The sequence below is a fragment of the Mercenaria mercenaria genome, chromosome 5 (genome assembly GCF_021730395.1).
Source record: "Mercenaria mercenaria strain notata chromosome 5, MADL_Memer_1, whole genome shotgun sequence".
NCBI lineage: Eukaryota > Metazoa > Mollusca > Bivalvia > Venerida > Veneridae > Mercenaria > Mercenaria mercenaria.
Genome location: NC_069365.1, coordinates 24014909 through 24038538, shown reverse-complemented (window position 1 = coordinate 24038538; position 23630 = coordinate 24014909). Strand labels below are relative to the sequence as shown.

Genomic DNA, 23630 nt, shown 5'->3' with positions numbered 1-23630 from the left:
TACATCAAAACACACCTTTTACTCAAAGTTTAAAGTCAATACCAGTTGAACAGTTTTGAAGTTGCATTCCATACATGTAACAACGAAAAGACTTGAACTCAATTTGTGACCTGGACCTTTGACGTACTGACTAAGTTTATGTACTCTGCACATCATCTCATTGACACATAATTACAGGCCAAGTTTAAAGTCAATAACCTGAATGGTTATCAAGTTACGCTCTGGACGCAAAATACGACTGACAGATTTGACCTTGCTATAATTTTAGCCTTTGACCTACCAACCTGATTCACGCGCAAGAACACTAAGGCACAACAATATGAAAGTGAATCCCTGTGACTCTTCTTTCAGCTACTGGAAATGTTGATGGATGAAAGCCAAAGCATTTACATTACAACTAACAAGAGGCCCAGATAGGCTGAATTCACTTACCTGATGAGGATCCGTCATGCGGTTCATGAAAAGAAGTTTACAGGTTTTCCATTTTTAGTTGTAGAAGCCCCTAAAATGGCCAGTGCCATCATTCGAATCAAATTAAGAACAGGCCTTACAAGGGTGCTTCAGACCAAGTTTGGTGTAATTCTAACCAGTAGTTTCAGAGATTTCATGCATATTGTGGATGACGGACAATGAATGCTAAACAATCCATCCACCTATACTATACAGCTCTGCTTGAATGTTTAGTTCAAGTAAGCTAAATCACCATACACATCATCAGAGTGTGTAACGGCAGTGGACCAGTAAACTGACAATTAACATTTCTCATTTGTTCAGAACAGAACTGTTTCTAATTCTCCTTAACTGATTTTGGCATTTTCCGGTTGTTTATAATGAAGAACATTTTTTTGGCCAAGGACGGCGGATGTCCAAATATCATTTGAACAAGAGCAGCTGCTGTCGGTAAGACAGCCAATGATTGACTATTCAAATTGTTGTCCAAGATTGTTACCCTAAATGTTAAAATATATACAGAGTTTCAATTCAAATCATTTGCATTTGTTTTGCATAATAGTAACCTGCATGCAAAACTTGAACAAAGATTTTCTAAGTTCGAAAGAGGGCATAATTTAATCAGAATAAATGTCAGAGTTATAGGACTGGATGCTATCACCTAGTTTTATAACATCGAAAACACAATGTGAAGTTTTAAATAAATATCTGCATTAGTTCTGCAGAATAGTAACTTGCATGCAAAAAGGGGGAATAATTTGCCCAAAATATATGTCAGAGTTATGGGACTTGATTATGTGAGGTTGGTTATTGATCTACAAAAAAGTAAAATAAGTTTAAAAGTTATATATGCCTTTAGATAATAGCTATACGTACTTGCATGCAAAACTTTAACCAGGATTTTCCAAGTCCAAACGGGGGCATAATTTGGACAAAATGTGTGTCAAGAGTTATGGAACTTAATACTCTCACCTAGTTTTATAACTCCAAAGACACATGACACTATGAAGTTTCAATTCAATATCTGCATTTGTTTTGGTGATAGTAACTTGAATGCATTTGTAACTTTAACTAGGTTTTTCAAAGTCCAAAAGAGGTCATAATTTTGCCAAAATACATGTCAGAGTTATGGGACCAGTGAGGCTGGTAATTGACCTACAAAAAAGAACTAGAATGTGTCTGTAGGACACAGGGTGTGCCCCACTGGTACATCTGTCACAAATAAGGGGCAATAATTTAAATGTTTGCAGTCTTAAGAGGCTATAGCTTTAAAAACATTTTATATAAAGGATTCATTATTCTATTCCATATTCTTTTTGAGATATGAGCATCACAAACAAAAGTCCACGATTTTGGCTATTTCAAGGGCCATAACTTTGTAATTAGTGCTAAAATCTCAAGAAGAATGCCAAATGTGCAAGGTCACATCATGATAAAGACTCTTGCAAGGTTTCAAGAAATTACATCAAATACTATTTGACCTAGGCAGATCATTAGGTGAAAATGTGCATTTTTTACTATTCAGGGGCCACAACTTTGGAAATAGGGGGTGGATCCAAGCCAAACAAAAATTATGAATTACAAAAGTTCATATCATGATAAAGACTCATGCAAGTTTTCATCAATTTATATCAAATACCTTTTGAGGTAGATGCGTCACAAGGTGAAAATGTGCTTTTTTTACTATTTCTAGGACCAAAACTCTGGAAACAGGGGCGGAGTCAGAGTTTCATCAGTTTATATCAAATGCTTTTTTCAGATGGATGGATGGACAATATGCCCTCACCACCCACAGTAAGGTTTCAAAGCTATATGCCTTTAAATGATAGCTATAGGTACTTGCATGCAAAACTTTAACCAAGGTGTGACGCTGATGCCTAAGAGTGAGTAGAATAGCTTGGACTATTCTTCAAATTGCAAAATGTCATTATGGCTCCACAATCTCATGCAGTGATTCAATGTATTCTAAGATTATATAACATTTTATTACAGTTGAAAGAAAAGACAAGTGTTGTAAATCTGTTTGATATATTTTTTTTCTAAAGCCAAAATTGTACAATAAAATATAAATATAATCACAAAAATATGACTATACTTTTAGGAGTTAATTGTGTAATAATAAAAAACATGTAATTCAAATCTCACATTATAAATTTTAAAAATCTGTGTAAACCAAAGAAAGCCACTGATAATTTGTTTTGTCCACTTCCTGTTCATTATAGGTACAATCAAGACTAAAAATCCATCTACACTGTTCTCTTTACATCTGAAGTCATCCATATCCACAAATACAATCTGAAGGAAAAAAAAAATATGAAATTTAGAGGAGGAGATAACGAAATAGTAATCAGTCTTTCACAGCACAGCCCTATCCATTTCTGAGAAACATTAATCTAAAGTGATATAAATTTTTCTGGAGATAAAAACATTTAAGCACTTGGTGAAAAGCAATTTCTGGAGTGCTCTCTAAAACAGGAATTAAGCCACACTAAAATGCTGATTTATAACAGTAGTTCACCCGCAATGGAATGTTAATGTTCAATTGTTTCACAATGAGATTTTGGGGAGAGGTTTCTTCTTTTAATCATTAACCCTGAATAATATGTAACAATGATAAATTTACTCATTTCAGTTAGTCATATTGATGTTCAAACTTTTTAAGACTATTGAAATATATATAAGTGTACTATTAAATGGATGTACCCACTATGTGGTAATTAAACGCAGTGGTGTAAGTCATGATGCTGAACAAGTATATAAAATAAAAGGTAAAGGTAAATTTCCCAGAAGCACAGAGCACCCCAAACAAAGCCATAGAGCCATGTGTCGCAAAGTAGGCCCCTAACAGAAAGAAGCTGTTGCAGTAAAAGTAGAATGTTGATGTGGGTTGTTTCAAGAACCCTACAATAATTTTTATTATATACAGAAAAAGGGAAGTGGCAGGTAAGTTGTAGGTAAGAAGTTTGAAAACAAGTTTCAAAACAATTTGCTTACATGCTAACTTAGCTGATGTGGGGGCAAATGTCAAGGAAAGGATGACAACAAAAGTTCTGAGCTATCTCTGGGCTAATTGATACATCTGCTGAGAAAGCAAGACATTTCACATGTGAAGTCTTTGAACTTAGTATACACCCTTGTTATCCAGATAATATGAAATGCTGTGATAATTCCAAAATGCTACAAAATGGCAGATGAACTTTTCTGAAATTTTCAGGTTTTTCAGTAAGTTGCTGTGGCTTGATAAGAGATTTTAACCACCAGATGTTGCAAAAAGAATTAATGGTGATTTGTTTCCATGGAACTCAAACTATTTTACTGTATTAACCACAAGATGTTGCAAAAAGAATTAATGGTGATTTGTTTCCATGGAACTCAAAACTATTTTACTGTATTTTTGTGAATACAATATAAAATATGTTAAATAGTTTACAAAATCCATGTAAGTTTTGTTTGAAAATTCATAAAAAATATTTAGAGTTGTTTTTATGCTTGTAATTCACTGTATATATGGCTCTATTATTTCACTATCTGACATCGTTTAGAAAAATTTGTTTACCTTTGCTATTTTTATGTCAAAACCATTTATATTCATCCTTGAGTGAAAAACGGATAATAGCCAAAAATGACCATGAACAATGCCCTACATGAGTTGTCTTTGAAAGTGGATAACAGCCATCATTGATTTTCTTTTTCATTTACATTCCTTTATTAGCAATTAGGAGTGACCTGTCACTTTTATTTTTAGATTTGGATTTTCCAGACTGTTCCATTTATTATATAAGGGTTTGAAAGATATTTGACTTTTTTAAAACTATAAATATATTTCAAATAATGTACAAATTGAAATTGCATCGGTAGCTCAGTTGGTACAAGTGAGGAAAGTTGTTAGTGATTTAACTTTTGCGATTAGGAGGCTGTGGGTTCGAATTCCACACAGGGCGATTTGTTTTATGATTGAATTTGTTTTATTTACATCTTTTCATGTTTTCTTTATTTCATTTTATTTCATCATTTCAATATCATTTTTAATTTCATTCGTACAATTTCAATATATTCAAAACATTTCAAACACACGCATCCAATGGAGCATCTTCACACTCGCTGGCGGCGTCGGTTTCTTCCGAATCAGTGTCATCAGCTAGTTGAATGACCAAATTGTCAAGAGCTATATCAACCATGCTGGATAATTCACAATCAAGAAGATATTTGTAAAACCTATGTTATATGCGAAAATAGCAAAATGATACAAATAAAGCGACTCAAATACATTGTATTGAGTGTATTGACTGAAATTATCATCATTTTAAAATGTATATTAGCAAAATATAAACTGAAAAAAAAAATTTAAAAAAAATTGATCCCCGTTGGAATTCGAACTCGCAAAAGTTAGATTCTAGAGCCGTCACGCTTCCCACTGCACCACGGCGTCTAATTGTCGAAGAAGGCAGTCGTTTGCAATTGAATACTTATTACAAAAATAAGTTATAAAAAGGTAGGGTACCCCTTTACTGAAGTGGTTTATTCCAGTAACCTTTCAAATCTATTAATAAAAGCGACAGGTCACTCCTAAATACTAGTACACATTGACCAGTTTTGTGCGTTTGGGCATGTTTTGATGAGTGAGTTTGTAACAACATGATGATATGAACCTGTTATATTGTACAATTTATTTGACCTGTCAAAACATGGACCTGGCTTTCATTATTTTCTGTTCGAGCCTATATTAGATTAACATGAAAGCCGGGAACATGTTTTGACAGGTCAATTAAATAGTACAATAACAATTTTTATACTGGTAACAGACAGAGCATACAATTTGTACCTTCCTTAGTATCAAGTAGAGATGTGTAAAAATATTATTTTCCCTTGCTGTCCCATTCTACCCTAGGGTTTCCATATTATATTGGTATAGGTGCCAGCAATCTTAGTTTATCATAGAAAAAAGCCAGGATATGTACATTTCATGGACTTTGTCATATATATGATGTGGGCTATAATGTGTTACAACTGTTTTAAAGCTACTTGCTCACAGTTCTGTTTTGCTGAAAATTTTCAATCTGATAATTTCCACCAAGTTTGGCATAGTGTACATATGAAACTGAATTGAACAAGAGCACCGCCTTGCGGGTGCTGACGCTCATCTGATTTTTTTTGTGTAATAAAAATATTGTCCTACCCATGATTTTCTAAGTCTAAAAAGGGCCATCATTCTTGCAAAAAGCAGGATAGAGTTATGTTTCTTGATGTACAGTGTCCACTTATGATGGTGAAAAACTGTTGCAAGTTTTAAAGCAATAGCTTTGATAGTTTATGAGAAAAGTTGACTTAAACATAATACTCAACCAAGAAAATGATTTTCTAAGTCCAAAAGGGGCAATAATTTTTGCAAAAAGCAGGATGGAGTTATGTTGCTTGCTGTACAGGGTCAGCTTATGATGGTGAACAAGTGTTGCAAGTTTCAAAGCAATAGCTTTGATAGTTTAAGAGAAAAAGTTGACCTAAACATAAAACTTAACCAAGAAATCTGATATTTTCTAAGTCCAAAAGGGGCCATAAATCTTGCAAAAAGCAGGACGGAGTAATGTTTCTTGCTATACAGGGTCAACTTATGATGGTGAACAAGTGTTGCAAGTTTTAAAGAAATAGCTTTGATAGTTTAGGATAAAAGCTGACCTAAACATAAAACTTAACCAAGAAAACTGATTTTCTAAGTCCAAAAGGGGCAATAAATCTTGCAAAAAGCAAGATGGAGTTATGTTTCTTGATGTACAGGGTCTGCTTATGATGGTGAACAAGTATTCCAAGTTTCAAAGCAATAGCTTTGATAGTTTAGGAGAAAAGTTGACCTAAACATAAAAACTTAACAAGAAATCTGATATTTTCTAAGTACAAAAGGGGCCAATAATCTTGCAAAAAGCAAGATGGAGTTATGTTTCTTGCTATACAGGGTCAGCTTATGATGGTGAACAAGTATTCCAAGTTTCAAAGCAATAGCTTTGATAGTTTAGGAGAAAAGCTGACCTAAACATAAAACTTAACCAGGCAACGCCGACGCAGACGCCGACGCCGACACCGACGCCGACGCCGACGCCGACAACCGCTCAAGTGATGACAATAACTCATCATTTTTTTTCAAAAAATCAGATGAGCTAAAAATGATAAATTATGTGAAAATAAAAGTTACATATATTGGAAAACACATTATGTTCAAGTTTGGTGAAGATCAGATGAGAAATGTTCAAATTAGAGTGTGGACAATATTTGTGACAGACAGACCTATAGACACACAGACAGGAGTAAATAAATATGTCTCCCACACAATTGTGGGCATAAAAAGAGAGTCCAAAAAAAACTTTAACTAAGGTGTGGATGCAGAAATACAACAACACCAACAAGATCAGGATAGCTCTCCATATACTGTGAAATCATTAATATTCGTGGGGGACTAATTTTCGTGAAATTCGTGGTTGAGTCAATCCTTGAAATTTAATCCCAACAAACAAGCAAAATTTCCATTCACTCTATGTTTAAAAGTTGAAATCCACGAATTCATATCCCCACAAAATTGCCGTTTTGACCAAAACCACGAAATTTCGTGCCCACGAAATTAAATGATTTTACAGTACTTCCTATAGTCGAGCTACATATAGACATGATAATAGTACTGGTAAATGTACTGACGATATCAGCACATTCAATTCACAGTAATACATTTTTGTAGCATTGAAAACTATAGGAGTTTTTCCCTGAAAGGCATAAATTTCTGAACAGATGTATGCTACATAGCTAGGAAAGACAAAGTAACCAATATATGTACAATACCAAGAATTTTTAGGGAAACATTACAAAAATAAAATTAATACCTAACTACGTTTCTTCATGTCTCCAACTTCTTGCAGGCCTAACTTAAATGTTACTTTCTGAAAAGGAACAATACATGAATCAACATACTAAATCAAACAGAAAATTCTGCAAATTTTTGTTATCTTACATCTTTCAGTATTAATTTTCAATGTGTGCAAGCATGCATGCATACGTTCCTGCATGCTGCTTAAAGCTTAGTGTTATCTCCTGTCATGAAAAGCATAAAAAACTTAGCTTACATAAAATACAATTATATTTGTCAGTATTCAGTGGCAGATGCTTTCAAGCAAGTATGAACACTGTCCAGAGTTACTGTCTCTGATAATAAATCATTTTTGATTGATTGTTTATGACTGAGCCGTGCCATGGGAAAACCAACATAGTGGCTTTGCGACCAGCATGGATCCAGACCAGCCTGCGCATCTGTGCAGTCTGGTCAGGATCCATGCTGTTCGCTTTCAAAGCCTACTGGAATTAGAGAAACTGTTAGCGAACAGCATGGATCCTGACCAGACTGCACGGATGAGCAGGCTGGTCTGGATCCATGCTGGTCGCAAAGCCACTATGTTGGTTTTCTCATGGCACGGCTCATGTGTAAATGCTTGAACACAATTCCAGTAAAGGTTATACAAACCAGATATATACAAAAGTTTTGCATGGCTAACAAAAACTGAAAATACCATATGCCTGAAGGTATGACCCTTAAGTGTGACCTTGACCTTGTAGCTAGCCATCCAGAACATGTGCTCTGCACATCGTCTAGATGTTGTGAACATCTGTGTGAAGTTTTTTCACGGGGTTCATGAGTCAGATTTGTGTTTTCAAAAAACAAGAGGGCCATCATGGCCTAGATCGCTCACTTGAGTTACAAAGAGGATAACAGTTTTTAACATTAATCAACATAAATTAACTACTAATTCAAAAGTAGATCGACTGTGTGAAATTATTCTGAAAAGGATAGGACTTTCAAAGAACATCCTTTACATAAATAAAAGTCCATATGTTGTACATTGCTGCCATGGTATTTTAGTAACATAGATAAAAATTCGCTATTTATATTAAGTTCAGCTGAACTGAAAAAATTAACATGGCTGAATTTAGACAAAGGTATATTTTTTTTAGATTTCCTTTTCCACTACTTTTTTTTTTGCACTTTAACATATTGGCCATTTATCATGTTTATGCACATAATATATATGCCATGATTTTTTCGAATGCATTTTATTTATGCAACTTTTAATAGATAGTGTCCAAATTTAGTGCTGGATTTACTCCAAAAATTATTTAGGTACTGTTTTATGTGTCGAATTCATTTGCATATTTTGGCAAAATTATGTGCACTTCATGCCCACCTTACCCCTGGTATACATGTGTATTTTCTGTATTTATGCATGGAATCCGATCATGTATAGTTACCTCAAATTTTCTGTACCACTCATCAGGTATACAATTTCCTAAAGGTGGACTAATATACACAATGTTATAGGTATGCATTACTCCCTATTTTACAGAATTTATGAAGACCTAAATTGAAAAATAAAGCCTCTATCACGTATAAAACGTTTTTTTCTTTGATTTGTCCTAGCGATGTAGTTTTTGACTCCAGATGATACATATTCAAACTTGACATTAATTTCATCAAGTAAAGTACATGTACCTTCATGTAAAAAGTTAACATTGGCCCTTGTGACCTTGACCTCTGACCTGGTGACCCCAAAGTCAGTAAGGGTCTTGTACTCAATAAGTACTATCAGCATGTGAAGTTTGAAGGTCCTGGTCGCAGTGGTTCGCGAGTAAAGTGCCTTCATGCAAAAAGTCAATATTGGCCCCTGTGACCTTGACCTGGTGACCCCAAAGTCAGTAGGGGTCGTGTACTCAATAAGTACTATCAGCATGTGAAGTTTGAAGGTCCTGGGTGCAGTGGTTTACGAGTAAAATGACTTCATGCAAAAAGTTAACGTTGGCCCCTGTGACTTTGACCTGGTGACCCCAAAGTCAGTAGAGGTCGTGTACTCAATAAGTACTATCAGCATGTGAAGTTTTGGAGGTCCTGGGTGCAGTGGTTTACGAGTAAAATGACTTCATGCAAAAAGTTAACGTTGGCCCCTGTGACTTTGACCTGGTGACCCCAAAGTCAGTAGAGGTCGTGTACTCAATAAGTACTATCAGCATGTGAAGTTTGAAGGTCCTGGGTGCAGTGGTTTACGAGTAAAATGACTTCATGCAAAAAGTTAACGTTGTGACGAACAAATGAACGGATGGACAGTTGAAAACTAATATGCCTCCCTTTGGGGTCATAAAAATATAGCCTCTATCGCATATACAAGGTTTTTTTTTTATTTGATCTAGTGACCTAGTTTTTGACCCCAGATGACCCATTTTCAAACTTGGCCTAGATTTCATCAAGGTAATCATTCTGACCAAAATTCATGAAGACTAATTGAAAAATACAGCCTCTATTGCATACACAAGGTTTTTCTTTGATTTGACCTAGTGACCTAGTTTTTGACCCCAGATGACCCATTTTCGAACTCGGCCTAGATTTCATGAAGGTATTATTCTGACCAAATTTCATGAAGATGAACTGAAAAATACAGCCTCTATCGCATACACAAGTTTTTTCTTAGATTTGATCTAGTGACCTAGTTTTTGACCCCAGATTGCCCATTTTCGAACCCGGCCTAGATTTCATCAAGGTAATCATTCTGACAAAATTTCATGAAGAGCATTTGAAAAATACAGCCTCTATTGCATACACAAGCTAAATGCTGACAGACAGACAAGACGCCAGACATCGAGCGATCACAAAAACTCACCTGAGCAATGCTCGGGTGAGCTAACAAGAGATGGTAGAACACATAATGCCCCCTTGATGCATTCAGTTACTGCACAATGATAGAAATTATTCAGTCACTTTGCATTGGACATTTAACATACTGACCAGGTCCTGAAATCAATAATTAAAGGAATTTACCAGTCGTGAGTAACATCAGTACACTTAAGGCCATAAGTTCTGCACAGTGCATAAAAAAGTAAATAAATAAATGTATCCGTTTTACCTGTATTTTAATTTGATACCCAAATGTATTCATTTCCACACAATAATCCCAAATTTGACAAATTTTATTCATTAAAACATTTTATGCAGCTTTTGTTAACACTACCATCAAAATAAGTTTATCACTTCCATTTCAACCTGAACTTAATCACCACTAATAACGGGTATGTTCACCGCCTGCATTGCACACGGCTGTACATCTTCTTCTCATTGAAGAAACAAGTGTCTGCAAGAATTGCTGATCTAAAGCAGTCCATTCACGCTGAAGAAATGTCATTTCCTTAATTCCGCTACATTATGGAGATTGTTTTCACGAATTTTAGGCTTCAGGTCCACCCAGTCGTGCTCTATTGGGTTCAAGCCCGGGCTCATGGCAGGCCATGGATCAATAAAGTCGATGTTATTTTGACCCAGGAAATTTCTTGTCAACCTCGCTGAATGGGAAGGTGCATCATCTTGTTGTAGAACAAGTTCAGGATTCCGCCACATGTATGGGACGACAACAAATGTGTTTTCCCATGATAGGTAAATCCAGCTCATACCATTGTACTTGGGCCACCGAAATGATCTTGTTCCATGACAGGCGTCGGCGAACCTCTCATTACGACAACGGTAAACGTGCTGACGTCGGTCGTTGAAATCAATCTGAAATTTACACTCGTCGGTAAAGAGGATGTGACGCCAATGTTGTAATGGCAAAGTCATTACTATTCCGGCGGTGCCTAGGGCTGGTGTCAAACGCACGCCGCAGTATGAAGGTCTTGCACGTAGTCCAACTTCACGCAGACGACGTCGAACCGTATGCACGCTCACATGACGACGGGTCCTGCCTGGCGTGATCCTAGCAGTATGAACAGGAACTTCATAACGTCTTCGTAGATGAGTTAAAACTATCCACCTGTCCTGCTGACGTGTAGTTACACGTGAACGTCCTGTACATCAAAGGGCGTTAGCTCTCCCGGTAACGCCGTATCGTTGTCTTAGACGACAAATGGTATGTTTGTGACATTGTTGCTTACTTGAATTTTTTGAATAATAATTTGTAGATTTGTGTAGGAATTAAAATAAACCAGTTTTAGGACAATTGGTTAAATTTTGAAGAAGTCATTATACTTCTAAAACGGCCGTGCAGAACTTTTGGCCTTAGGTGTATATACGAGTGAAAATACTGCCCATAAGAAAAATAACTCAATAGACAAAAATTATCCTGCTGTCCAGAATTGTCCTATTATTTGGACTTATTTGGTGTATAACATGAAGACTGGCCCAAAGCAGACGTAATTACCTCTAATTTTTATGGGCAAATCTGCGATAACTTGCTATTCAGTTCAATCAATGTCAATCAAAACCTATTATTTCAATAATACAAAAAGTCTGCAATTGCATTATCGATATCTTAATATTTCTAGTTGCGAACTACTCATTTAGTTTACCGGATGCTTACAAATTGCACAGGATGTAAAAGACTCAATTTTATCATTGTCGTTGTCACAAGGCAGAGTTGTCTGCTGCTGTTCTATTACAGTTCTCAGATGCAATTTTCGGATATTATGACATAACCTTCCATTTATTCTTTTGTCAACTGAATCCGGTGAAATTTTGCCTTCATGGGGAGGGGGGAAGCAAATTTAACCTTGTTTACCAGAGTCAGTTTATGTATGAAGGATAAAAAATCCCTTGCCATGTCAACTTCAAATCAGATCTAGAAATGTATATTAACAGATTTTTCAATCTATAAATTTACAGATGAAATGTTTTAAATCTGCTAAAATTATAATTAGACTCAAAATTGCAGCTTGAAATTAACTGATTTACTAATGGTATGCATAAATAAAGGTCAGTTGCAACTTTCAGCAATTTCTGTTGACTTTTGTGAAAATGCCAAAAACTTGAACTTAAAGTCAACTGGAGAGATTGCAGTGACGTCAAGCATTAAGATCTGTTTATCTGGTGGTGGGCAAAATAAATGTTTTTACATCGTTTGTAAATGGGATCATCGGAATTTTTAATTCTTAACTTTTTCACTCATTTATTAAATTTCAAAATTCAAAGTTTTGAAACACTTACAATTTTCATAGTCTTGTATTTATATATCTTTTCTAAATGAAAAACCGTTTTAAATTACATATAATTTTAGTAGCGGCGTAATGTAGTCAAAATAATTTAACGTTCAGATTATTATATATTTCATTATTTGTGAAGGGGCAATCTTAACGTCAAAACAACCAAAACGACCAAAATAATTAACAGTTGTGTAAAGTTACTAGTTTTATTGCTGGAGCATATTGGCATACTGTGCATGGTAAACATTAATCGTGCACAGTACATACATAGGTTTAAATCACCAGAAAATTCGTAATTTTGGGTATTATGTGATTATTTTTACACAATCAATGAGGAATTCGATACATTTACTTTTACTTGAATTTATGGCCAATTCATGAAATAATCAGCATTTAAACCTGTATCATGTAAAAGCGTTGGCAGCGATGAAAATCATCAAAAGTTGCTTCAACAGTGTGTGAAATAAATCTGAATTCCAACTTGCCCATAGGGCATCCTAAAACTGATTTCAACTTGCCCCCTTAGATTCCAACTTGCCCTAGATCTCTTCTTTAAAAACAGGTGCCTTTGAAATAGTACTAGTCAAAATTCAAGTAAAAATTCAGACAAAAAGTGATGAGTAAATACCCAATTGCACCAAATGCTTATCTGGAGCTCTGGTATATGTTTTTTTTAAGATTTATAATTTTCGAAATTTCAAAGTAAGTAGCAAATTTATTACTCATCGGAAAAAAGTTTTTAAGTTTGACTTTGAACTGTTTATTTACTCACCAATTTGCAAATAAAATTTTTTCATTTATCTTTTTTGTGCTGGAATTGACTTCGGAGCAAACGACTTACCAACTTAATCCGAGTCAAATGCATGTACTACTTTTCATTATCGACAATCAGCGCCTTCTCAACATGTCAGCTGATCTGAATGACGGTTTACACGATTTACTGACGGTCTCTTTGTCAAACATGATGCTTTAGGAGGCAGCCAGACATCAAGAGTTAAAGGCAAAGAAAATCTCCCATATAAGTGACCCCATACCCCCCTCCCCCTAAACAGATATGGCCAGGAATGTGCACTTCTGCGCAAAGGCATTCATTTGTAACTCCTTCAATCCCTTTGGTTACTCAGGTTACATCCTCTATGTCTTTGGTTACTCCAGTTTTGGTAATCAAATACTTTTGTCATACAGGTAGGTCTATAACAAGAGCTGTCCATAAGACTGCCAAGCTCGACTATTCGAAATATTGTCCCAGAAGCAGGAAAATATTACCCAAAAAGGTTAAATATCAAAAGAATTTTAAGTTCAAAACGAGGCATAATTTGACCAAAATGCATATCAGTTATGCTACTTGCTGCTATCAACTAGTTTTATAACCCCGAAGGCACATGTGAAGTTTCAATTCAATATCTGCATTAGTTTTGGAGATAGAAACTCGCATGTAGTCCAAAAGGGGGCAAAATTTGCCCAAAATACATGCTAGAGTTATGGGACTTGACCTAGTGAGGTTGGTTATTGATCTAGAAAAAAAATAAGTTTCAAATCTATATGCCTTTTTGAAATTGCTGTATGTACTTGCACGCAAAACTTTAACCAGGATTTTCTAAGTCCAAAAAGGGGAATAATTTGCTCAAAATACATGTAAGAGTTATGGGACTTGATCCAGTGAGGTTAGTAATTGATCTAGAAAAAGAAAAAATAAGTTTCAAATCTATATGCCTTTTAGTAACAGCTGTATGTACTTGCACGCAAAACTTTAACCAGAATTTGCTAAGTCCAAAAGGGGACATATTTTGGCCAAAATGAAGGTCAGAGTTATGGGACTTGCTGCTATCAACTAGTTTTATAACCCCGAAGACACATGTGAAGTTTCAAATCAAAATCTGCGTTTAGTTTTGGAGATAGTAACTTGCATGTAAAACTTTAACCAAAATTTTCTAAGTCTAAAAGGGGGCATAACTTGCTCAAAATACATGTCAGAGTTATGGGACTTGACCCAGTTAGGTTGGTAATTAATCTAGAAAAAGAAAAAATAAGTTTCAAATCTATATGCCTTTTAGAAATAGCTGTATGTACTTGCACGCAAAACTTTAACCAGAATTTTCTAAGTCCAAAAGGGGGCATAATTTGGCCAAAATGAAGGTCAGAGTTATGGGACTTGCTTGCTGCTATCAACTAGTTTTATAACCCCAATGACACATGTGAAGTTTCAAATCAATATCTGCATTAGTTTTGGAGATAGTAACTTGCATGTAAAACTTTAACCAAAATTTTCCAAGTCCAAAAGGGGGTATAATTTGCTCAAAATACATGTCAGAGTTATGGGACTTGACCCAGTGAGGTTGGTAATTAATCTAGAAAAAGAAAAAATAAGTTTCAAATCTATATGCCTTTTAGAAATAGCTGTATGTACTTGCACGCAAAACTTTAACCAGAATTTTCTAAGTCCAAAAAGGGGCATAATTTGGCCAAAATGAAGGTCAGAGTTATGGGACTTGTTGCTATCAACTAGTTTTATAACCCCGAAGACACATGTGAAGTTTCAAATTAATATTTTCTAAGTCCAAAAGGGGGCATAATTTGCTCAAAATACATGTCAGAGTTATGGGACTTGACCCAGAGAGGTTGGTAATTGACCTAGAAAAAGAAAAAATAAGTTTCAAAGCTATATGCCTTTAATTGATGGCTGTATGTACTTGCATGCAAAAACTTAACCAAGGTGTGACGCCGACGTCGACGCCAGGGTGAGTAGAATAGCTAGACTATTCTTCGAATAGTCGAGCTAAAAATGTGGGTTACAAAGGGGTTACAACAGTTACTCTAGAATTATAACTGATTTTTTTTTCAAACAGATCACCCAAGTATATCTGGTTACAGAGTTACTACTATATTTCTACATCTATGTTTCTATGTTAAGAATGTAACCAAAGACATATAGAATGTAACCAAAGGGATATAGGTGGGTAGAAATGTAGATGGCTGCAACTGATGTATGTTTACCAATGTTCAGTCACAACATGTAACCAAAGACATAAAGAATGTAACCAAAGTAACCAAAGGGATATAGGTGGTTACAAATGTATACCTTTGCGCAGAGGTGCACTTTTTGGGCCATATATGCCCCTAAAGGCCAGACACTTTAATCCCCAATAAACAGGATCCTGTCTGGTACAGTCTGTTGAGGGTCCATAAAACCCCTGTAGACTTGACAACTTGACATGTAGTCCATGTCAGAGGATCATAAATTTTATTGCTATGTAAACTGGTTATTTCTAGTACATGTACTACACATTTCACTGATTAAAATGTAGCTTTATTTCAGATTAATTATGATCTTTTTATCTATTAAGTAACAAAATAAAAACAGAAAAATTGAATATTGCTGGATTTATTAGAAAACAAAGAAGGGCTGAGTTGCATTTTCAATATTAAAATGAAAAAAACAAGAGCTGTCCCCATAGGATGACACATGCCCCCGATGGCACTTTGAATGAATAGTTATGCCGATGTTAGAGTTTAGGACCTTTGACCTACGGACCTGGGTCTTGCGCGCGACACGTCGTCTTACTGTGCCACACATTCATGCGTAGTTATTTTAAAATCCATGCATGAATGACAAAGATATGGACCGGACATGCCCATCATTGCACTATCATGAAATATGACCTTTAACGTCTAAGTGTGACCTTGACTTTTGAGCTACGGACCTGGGTCTTGCGTGCGACATGTCGTCTTACTGTGGTACACATTCATGCCCAATAATTTTAAAATCCATGCATGAATGACAAAGATATGGACCGGACACGCCCACCAATGCACTATCATGAAATATGACCTTTAACGTCCAAGTGTGACCTTGACCTTTGAGCTACAGACCTGGGTCTTGCGCACGACATGTCGTCTTACTGTGGTACACATTCATGCCCAATTATTTTAAAATCCATGCATGAATGACAAAGATATGGACCGGACACGCCCATCAATGCACTATCATGAAATATGACCTTTAACGTCTAAGTGTGACCTTGACCTTTGAGCTATAGACCTGGGTCTTGCGCGCGGCACGTCGTCTTACTGTGCCACACACTTATGCGTAGTTACTTGAAAATCCATCCATGGAAGACAAAGATATGGACCGGACACGCCCATCAATGCACTATCATGAAAAATGACCTTTAACGTCTAAGTGTGACCTTGACCTTTGAGCTACGGACCTGGGTCTTGCGCATGACACATCGTCTTACTGTGGTACACATTCATGCCAAGTTATTTGAAAATCCATCCATGGATGACAAAGATATGGACCGGACACGAAAATTGCGGACAGACTGACAGAGGGTTCGAAAACTATATGCCTCCCTTCGGGGTCATAAAAATATGGACCTTAAAGGTGGATAATCAGATTTTGGCCATGTAACGGATTTGTTCGAAACTTTAGCATCTGATCATTTACACTCATTTATGTTCACGTAACACTTAATACAAATTAGATTTTCACTGGAGGTATTTTTAAAATTTCATTTTCCTATCCTGGTTGCCCAACCAAGATAGAGTTATTTTATCATAAGTATAAATTTGATAAACATACTTTGCCTAAGGAAATGTATGAATGTTAGACATATTGTAATATATTTGTAAAATATTTGCATTAAAAGTTATGTATTTAGATGGAATTCATTAGAAACGCAAGTTTGAAAAATTATTATTACCTCCCTTTGCCTATCTTGGTTGCGCAACCAAGATAGATTGGAAATAAATAATTTCAGAAGCTACACACAGCTTTTAAACTTGCATTTTGGTTCAGATTGTTTAATAGTTGATATGTCTATCAAATGCAAATGTAAAACTAGACATTGTATCGAAATAAAAAGAAATACCCAGCTTTTTATATACTTTCATATTAAAGGGGAGTAATTACAAAATTTTATAAAAATAATAAAATATACATTTCAAATAGGAATCTAACTCTATGTAATCGGTCTTTTTGTTCCTTAAATAATTCTCTACCAGAATATACAAAAAGTAAAAAATGTCATTAAATGTTGTTTAAATGTGATTGACCACCTTTAACGGTAAAATCCAGCAATAATCAGATAACACATGATTTATTTATACATGAATTATTCATTATTTTTAAAAAGGTGCCTGAATGCTTTTTCTTTATTTAATTATTTATATCCTTTTTATAAAATTCAAGCAATAATGTAATATAATTGTTTATAAAGCTTGATTAATTAAAAAATAAATGTTGTTTTATCTTATCATTTTGTTTGTTTAGTCCCAATTTAATCAGGCTTTCTAAACTGTTATAAAAGTGAGAACTGGTTTGCTATCAAGGTGAAAAATATCACATGCAATCTATGTACTGCACAGTAGCTATACAGTAACAAGTCTATCAATCGTCCAGTCTTGTATATTGGCTCTTACAGCCAATACGCAGACCATAGGCCACACACCTTGCATACCAGAATCAGTGCCTTTAAAGACTGCTTTGATAAGTTACGGGGCGGAGCTAATCACATCATTAATTGAAGTTACGACACAATGTATTGATTTTGTTCTCCTTCGAAAACAGAAGTGTACACAATTGATATTTCTTGGATATTAGGGTCAGGCATGAAGGTTGGATTTTATACTCGACTGATCTGCAAATTACTCGACTCGGGCTGGCGGTTTAAGTCAAAGACTATTTTCACAGTTTTCCCGTCGGGCAATTCAACAGTTAGTTTTACTTGCCCGTCATGGCTTTTTACTTGCCACAGCAATCGGGCAGGCGCTTATTTTGAACACTGCTTCAACTATTTTGGTCTTTCCAGTGTATAACTCAAGTGGGGATATTGCCCATATGAAAAAACTATCTCACTATTTCCTAGGATCACGTCAATCTAGTTGGATTACAGTGTAATGAGGTTCAAAATTTTCAGAAAAACACTGTAAGGCCGTAATAAATTAATATCTAGATTATCATTCTGCCTGCCCCCTCTCTTTTTATGCCGCCCTAACCTTTTTTTCTCTCTCAAAAATTTCTTAAACAAGGGGGCCATGATGGCCCTATATATAGCTCACCAGATTGGATCTAGCCTAATGACCTAGTTTTTTACCCAACATCAGCCAGTTTTTAATTTAACTGGAGATCATCAAGAGAAACATTCTGACCAAGTTTCATAAAGACTGAGTCACAACTGTAGCTTTTAGAGTGTTCACAAACTTTTCCTTTGATTTGACCATGTGACCTTGTTTTTGATCCTAAATGACCTAAATTCAAACTTGACCAAAAGATAATTAAGACAAAAATTCTGACCAAGTTTCATAAAGATTGAGTCACAACTGTGGCCTATAGAGTGTTCACAAGATTTTCTTTGATTTGGCCTACTGACCTACTTTATGACCCTGCATGACCCAATTTCGAACTTGACCTAAAGATCATTAAGGCAAACATTCTTACCAAGTTTCATAAAGATTGCGTTACAAATTTGAAATTTGGCTTCTGGAGTGTTCATAAGCTTTTCCTTTGATCTGGCCTTCTTACCTAGTTTTTGGCCCAACATGACCCAAATTAAATCTTGACCTAAAGATCATCAAGACAAACATTCTGACCAACTTTCATAAAGATTGAGTAAAAACATTGGCCTCAAGAGTGTTCACAAGCTTTTCCTTTGATCTGGCCTACTGACCTAGTTTTTGATCCAACATGACCCAGATTTGAAGTTGGCCTAAAGATCATCAAGACAAACACTCTGACCAAATTTCATAAAGACTGGGCCACAACTGTGGCCTTTAGAGTGTTCACAAGCTTTTCTTTTGATATGACCTGGTGACCTAGGTTTTGACCCTACATGACCCAGATTCGCACTTTACTAATAGATAATCAAGACAAACATTCTTACTAATTCTAATGATTTTCAAACTTGAAATGTGGCCTCTAGAGTGTTCACAAGCTTTTCCATTGATCTTTCCTACAGACCTAGTTTTTTAAATTACACAACATGACCAAGTTTAAAACTTGACCTAGAGTATTTACAAGCTTTTCCTTTGATCTGACCTACTGCCCTAATTTGACCCCACATGACCCAGTTTCCAACTTGACATAGAGATCATCGAAACTAACATTCTGACAAAGTTTTATAAAGAGTGGGTCACAAATGTGGCCTCTAGAGTGTTCACAAGCTTTTCCTTTGATCTGGCCTACTGACCTAGTTTTTGAACCCACATGACCCAGTTTTGATCTTACTTAGAGGTCATCAAGAAAAACATTCTGACCAAGTTAAGGGGTTTTTTTTGGCCGTAAATGGCCTAGAGATAATCAAGACAAACATTCTGATAAAGTTTCATAAAGATTGGGTCACAAATGTGGCTTCTAGACTGTTCACACAAGCTTTTCCTTTGAACTGGTCTACTGACCTAGTTTTTGGCCTCACATGACCCAGTTTTGATCTTACTTAGAGGTCATCAAGAAAAACATTCTGACCAAGTTCAGGGGTTTTTTTTGGCCGTTTTTATAGCCGTTACTCGACTATATTCCCAATGCCAAAAAGTATGTATTTTTCCCAAAATGAGTGCAAATATTCCCAATCTACATTCTGAAAAAAATTTCATCAAAATTGCACAAGCATTGACCAAATTATGGACAATTTTGTAATGGAAGTATATTAAAGAGGTTGACAATGTGAAACAAGTGTATGGGAAAGTGCTTAAACACATCCTTGCTATATCATATGCAGGCCTTTTTTTCAGCAATTTGGGAATGCCACCGACACCGTTGGAATTGGGAAAATGTTCATGGAAATTATCTTAATTGGGAGAATTTGCAAATTACCAAAATCTACATAAATGTGTTTTTGTGTGAAATATTAATGAATTGCATTTCTACTAAATATTTCCCAATTTGGAACATTTACGCGTCAAAATTCCCAATTTTGGGGGTATAGGTTATGTTCCCAAATTAGCTAGAAAAAACCCTGAAGTTACATTAAGAATGGGTCAAAAATGTGGCCTCTAGTGTTCACAAGGCAAATTTGACGGACGACGCTCAACGGACCCCGACAACGCTGGACAATGACCAAATATGTGGTAAATAACAACTTTCACTATGGTTTTCATAATCGTAGTAGTTTTTCAATGTGAAATAACTCTCAGAAACTGGTTTGTGTGCAATCATTCTGATGCTAACTCGTTACTGGACATATACAATTACTTTATTTCGGGCAGTCTAGATCATATAAAGTGCTGAATGATCGTGATGAAACCAGCTGTATACAAGAGTTTGTTGGTTGATCTAAAGTTGGTTCATCACAAACTCAGATTGATCCAGTAAATAAAATGTTGAATTGTTGATAACATGTAATACGAGAGTAAAAACAAAAGTCCACACGTTTGTTTAAACTTCTGTTTTTGCAACTTGCCTTGACTTGTACTCCGGGGTTATATATATTTGGATATTAAAGGCCTGATATGTAAACTGAAATGTATCTAATGTTGATAAAAAGGACCCTTCAGCTGAACTCATAGGAGTCTATATGTACACTTTTGCTAATTTCAAGAGTTAAAGTTCCTACTCACGTGTCAAATGGAACCCCTACGTACAGTTATTTTAAAAATAAAAAATAAAATTCTTCTCCCTGCCTCCTTTTTAACAAAATTAGGATGATAATCTAGGAATTTATTTGTTATGGCCTAGGTTAAGTGTTCATAATTAATCCATTTTATTTCGAAATAATAATTAGAAGTAAGTATTTCAGTGACTTTTTAAATTAAAGACTTTTCATTTAAAAAATGATGCAGATGTGTTCATTAACATTACATCTTCCATAGTAATAATACTAATATTGTATTTTACCATATAAGTTGTTTTACAAAAAACTACAGCACTTTCAACTCTCGCCTCCCATATTTTGTAGTACACTATTTTTCATAAAAAATGGTGTAACTAATTAATTTAAGCAATAAATATTTTAATTCTTGTATTTTTCTTCCAATGTGTTTAGGTATTGAGCATGACATGGTTTATCATTCCAAGAGTTAGCAGTTTCTCAGAAATTTTCATATTGACGAAGAAGGAATTATTGAAACTTTATTAAAGTGGCCACATTTTTCTAATTTTTAACTTATTTTGTATAAAAATAATTTCTGTAAAGTTGTACCACCCAATTCAGAATATTATTAAGATTAATAAGCAAAGTGTTTTGGATGAATTTATTGATTCATGACTAAGCTAACTTTTTAGACACTTTCCACTTTAAAAAGCTAAACAATAGGGGTCAAGGTCATTGAAATACCTATTAAAGTAATCAATAAATTGGTTGTTTTATAAACTTTCCATTGATAAAAAAATGTAATATGATATAATTTGCATTTTAAGAAAGTATAGACTGTAAGAAAAACATTACTGTTTACAAAAAAAAAACATGTTCGGAATCTGCCCACCTGATCAGTTCTAAATATAGAAAATTAATTAAACATATTATATTCCTTCCTTTTTATGACAACATATACAATGTACATGTACAGAAAATATACAAAACATTCTAAGAAAGGTAAAAGGGTGGACCATAAGTTCATATAACATTAAAAATAATTAGAAGTTCGATCTCTCCTCCAAAAATGAAAACGACCTTGAATATGCATACTGTTAACAGGTCCCAGAAAAGTCACAAATTAGCTATATAGCTAAATCTTGCTATATATAGCTAGAAGTTGCCATAAAACAAATACCAATAATGCAAAATATGTCGTATAGACCTGATAATTCCGGATGTACATTAACATCCGGATACTATACGTTTGATACCTCTGGGTGAAAGTACCAATCCCAGTAGTTTAGAACATCGGATAATATCCCGCCACCGACTCCGAATAATATTGAAGTGAATATAAACCCTCGATAGGGTATTCCAGCCTTTTTGGGCACGGGGATTAGGTTATAAATTCTTCCCATTTTTTATTTTTATGAGTCTTCTCCCCTAGCACTAGATGCACTTGTTTTCTTTTGAGTAATACATTTATCCATTTTAATCGATTTGACATGCTAAGTACTGCTATCGACAACTAACTGGGAATGAGGTAAGTGTATACCTGGGAATAAGGTAACGTCTGTGCGTTCTGATTTGTCAGTCATGTAAACAAACCCAGGAAGTGATTATTATTTCAAAATTGATATTTTTCACTGCATTTACAGTATTTTATTATACATTTTGACAAAATTTGCTACATTTTATGTGCATTGAAAAAAGTTTTATCAAACGAATTTCTCCCGCCTTGTTCTTGTTGTTCGTATTCTCCCTCTTTCTATCAGAGGCACCACAGTAATGCGTCACAAAGTATATATACAAGTTTATATATGTGTCAACTTTAAAAGCTCCGTGCACTTGAACATAAAAGTTCACTATATAACTCTGCGTAATTTACATTATAGTACGCCCGTGCAAAGACCTATAAAAATAATATTTTATACTTCTTTGGTTCGTGGGCGGCCATCACTCCAGTTGTTTAAGTATATGTCGCCTTTTGACATGGATTTTAAAGAAAGTTTCTAGAGAGTTCTTCTACTGTGGTGCCAATATCACGTAGTTCAGGGACCATTACAGCAACACACACAGGGTCGACAATGAGTTTTAGAAAACAGTCCCAATTCTTGAAATACATAGACCATACGTCAGTATCACTGTTTTTAGTTATAATGTTTCTGAGTTGAGTAAGAGTAGATACACGGATACTATGGAATGCCGGACATTTTGCCACTATATGTCGAATATCTTCCACTCCCAGTTGGCACAGACGGCAGGTTGGGTCAACAGTCTTATTGCTGAATACATGCTTACTGGATTGGAGCATGTAAACGCCCGTCAAAAATCGCGCCTTGATGACTGCTTTCCTAACCGCTGCTACTGTTTCTACATTGTACCACACCAGATGTGTAGATCCAATACGCAAACGATGAATAGACAGGCACCTCAACGTTTTCTTGGCTTTCACATCGTCGATATATACTCTGGTCCAGTATGCCTCTATAGCTTTCCTGCACATGCTCTTCCACTGTGATTTCCAAATAGCAGAGGCGAAAAGCGAACTTAGGGTCGGCAGATGATGTTTCGCAACCACTTGGGCAATGGTGTAGAAGAAACTGTATACGTTATCAAAGCTGCAATTTAAGCCAACTGGCGCTGTATCATTTCTTGTAGACATTTGTTATCACTACCTATGAC

At 35.3% G+C, this 23630-nt stretch overlaps 1 long non-coding RNA gene across 1 annotated transcript; it reads right to left on the bottom strand.

Moving 5' to 3' along the window:
* Positions 1–2468: 2468 nt before the first annotated feature.
* Positions 2469–22401, bottom strand: LOC123556668 (uncharacterized). The gene is made up of 3 exons (XR_006687508.2): positions 22217–22401; positions 7314–7370; positions 2469–2745 (listed from the first exon to the last, which is right to left on the bottom strand). It is a non-coding gene; the product is annotated as an uncharacterized LOC123556668 (long non-coding RNA).
* Between the last annotated feature and the right edge of the window lie 1229 nt (positions 22402–23630).